General features: G+C 70.8%; 1 protein-coding gene across 1 annotated transcript in view; it reads left to right on the forward strand.

The window, feature by feature from the left end:
- Positions 1-824: 824 nt before the first annotated feature.
- FOXO6 (forkhead box O6) overlaps positions 825-2,551 on the forward strand; it is a 30,575-nt gene continuing 28,848 nt past the window's right edge. The window contains exon 1 of the mRNA XM_035345694.1: positions 825-832. The gene's annotated coding sequence lies outside the window, so the exon portion shown is untranslated. The remainder of the gene's footprint in view (positions 833-2,551) is intronic.

Here is a 2,551-nt window from a genome sequence, read left to right on the forward strand (position 1 = left end):
CGACCAGCCTTTGGGCGAACCTTCATTTCGCAGGGCACGCCGAACGCTGGCTCTGCCTTTCAGCGCAGGGCAGGCTGCACGGGCGGACGGCCCCATCTGCCTCGCGGACGGCCCCTGTCCCCTCGGCTCCTGGTGGCTCCGTGCCCAAGCCCCGCTGCCCTGGTTTGTCCCCAGGGAACAAACGCTGCAGGGCTCCACGTGGTCCTGGGGGTCCCGGGGGTCCTCGTGCTGCAGGTTCAGCCCGGCTTTGCAGCAGCCCAGGCCCGGAGCACCCTGCAGCCCCCGGCACTGGGGGGTCCCTCCGCTGGCGGCTGTCACAGGCCGGGTTGGTGCTTTCTGGGGGCAGCGCTGGCACGGGGAGGTCACAGCCACCTTCTGCCACCTTCGTTTGCAAGGAGCCGCTCACGTGTGCGGGGCAGGAGGTCACCGAGCTGGCCCTGCTCACCCTGTCCCCGCTGAGCTCTGTGTCCCCTTCAGCCTCATTCTTCCCACCCCCGGAGAGGGCAGGCAGCTTGCTGAGGCTGGAGACACGCAGGGCACCTCTCCTGGAGCTGCAGCTTCACGGGATCAGCCAAGGTGCTGAGCGACATCATCATCACCACCAATCATCATCATCTTCATCATCATCATCATCACCACCCAGAGAAAGGTGGAGCCAGAGGAGCTGGGGGGCGCACCACACCCCAGCGGGAAGGGGTTGCCCAAATGCTGCTGGAAGCTGCCTGGAAAAGAACAGATTTGGCAGGTTGTGGGGTGGCCCCTGGGGACACCCAGCCGGCTCCCGTGGCGGTGACAGCCGCGGTCCCACCGAGCTGCATCGGGAGCTGGGGCGGTGCCGGGTGGTGCCATGGGGCGCCACAGGGTGCTGCAGGGCGCTGTCACCCCGTGGTTAGGACACGGGAGGGCAGCCGGGGTGACAAGTTTGCGTGATCCCGGACCGGCCGCTTGTGCAATCTGGGGAGGCGTTGGCACAGCCTGAGCTAACCGGCCCTGCTGCCACCTCCAGCAGGGCTGGGAACCTCCAGCTGCTGGCATGGGACGGGGCTGGGGAGGGCCTCCAAAAATGCCAGCACTCACCCCCCACTTTCCCCGGCACGGCCACGCGGTGCCAACAGCCCGGGCAGCAGGGCAGGCCCACGGGCTGTCCCTGCTGCCAGCCACGATGTCACCGGGATGGTGGCACCGGGTGCCCCCAGCCCTGCTCCCGAGGCTGCTCTCGCCACGCAGCAATGCACAAGCAGCGAGGCCTGCTGCTTAACGGGCTGGTGGCAGCGTGCAGCCAGCTTAATAGAGATGCTCCCGCCTGGTGCCAGGCGGTTAAGTGATAATTAACCAGGTGCTGGGGAAGGTGATGCTGGAAGCCAGCCCCGCGCTGCTGCTGCCGGTGCCAGCAGCCTCAGCTGGGACACGCTGCCTCTGCCCGGGACACAGACCCGTCCCTCCCAGCACTGCGCCTCCACCCGCAGCGAGGGGCTGCACCCTGGGCACCCTCACCTCGGGGCTGGGGGCTGCCGAGCCTGGGCTGGGACCCTCGGCGTGCCGGGAACAGGAGCGCTGGGCAGCTCGGGTGGCTTGGAGGCGCACGGAGCCACGAAGGTGCCCAATACCCGCCCGCCACCCGCACCCCAGCTGTGTGCATCCGTCCGTGTCCCCGCCGGACTGCTTCCCAGGGGAAACTGAGGCACGGGGCGAGGCAGCCCAAGCCGCTGCAGCACCGTGTCCTGCAGCCACGGAGGGGTCTGCCCCTGCTGGGCGAGGGATGGGGCACCCGGAGGGCTCTGGGTGTTCGCAGCGATGGCGGCACCGTGGGGCTGCTGGGGAACGCGAGCGGGAGCCGGGGGGCGCGGGAGGGAAGGGGCAGCGCCAGGCCCCACGTGGGTAAAGCAGGTGGAGGAGGGTGTCGGGGGCAGTGCGTGGGGAGAGGGGGTCGGGGATCAGGGGGTCAGGGATTGGGCCTCAGGGATCTGGGATCAGGGATCGGGGATCAGGGGGCTCAGGGCTCAGGGATCGGGGATTGGGGATCTGGGGTCAGGGGGATCAGGGATCGGGACTGGGGGATCAGACCTGGGGATCGGGGCTCAGGGCTCGGTGGGATCAGGGATCAAGGATTGAGGATCAGGGACCAAGGATCGGGCCCGGGGATCAGGGCGCCGGGGGATCGGGGATCACGGACCGGGGGTCACGGCTCAGGATCGGGCCCCGCACGTGGCGCGCCCACACAGCCCGCGGGGCGTGGCTTCGCGCAGTGGGCGTGGCCTCGCGCAGTGGGCGTGGCTTTCGGGCAGGCCGCGGGGAGCCCGCGGGGGCGTGGCCTTGCGGTCCAGTGGGCGTGGCCTGCCGGCGGGGGTCTCCCCCGTCCCCTCCGGCGTGGGCGTGGCCGCGGCGGCAGAGGGGGCGTGCCCCGTAGTAAAGGGGCGTGGCCTCGCGGCGTTGCCCGTGGCGACGCGCGGATGCGGCCGGCCTCGTGACGTCACCCGCGGGGCGGGGCCCGGCGATAAGGGGGGCGACCCCCGGCGGCGTCCCGCCGGCGGCGCGCCAATGGGCGGGCGGG

This window comes from Oxyura jamaicensis, chromosome 23, assembly GCF_011077185.1.
Source record: "Oxyura jamaicensis isolate SHBP4307 breed ruddy duck chromosome 23, BPBGC_Ojam_1.0, whole genome shotgun sequence".
NCBI lineage: Eukaryota > Metazoa > Chordata > Aves > Anseriformes > Anatidae > Oxyura > Oxyura jamaicensis.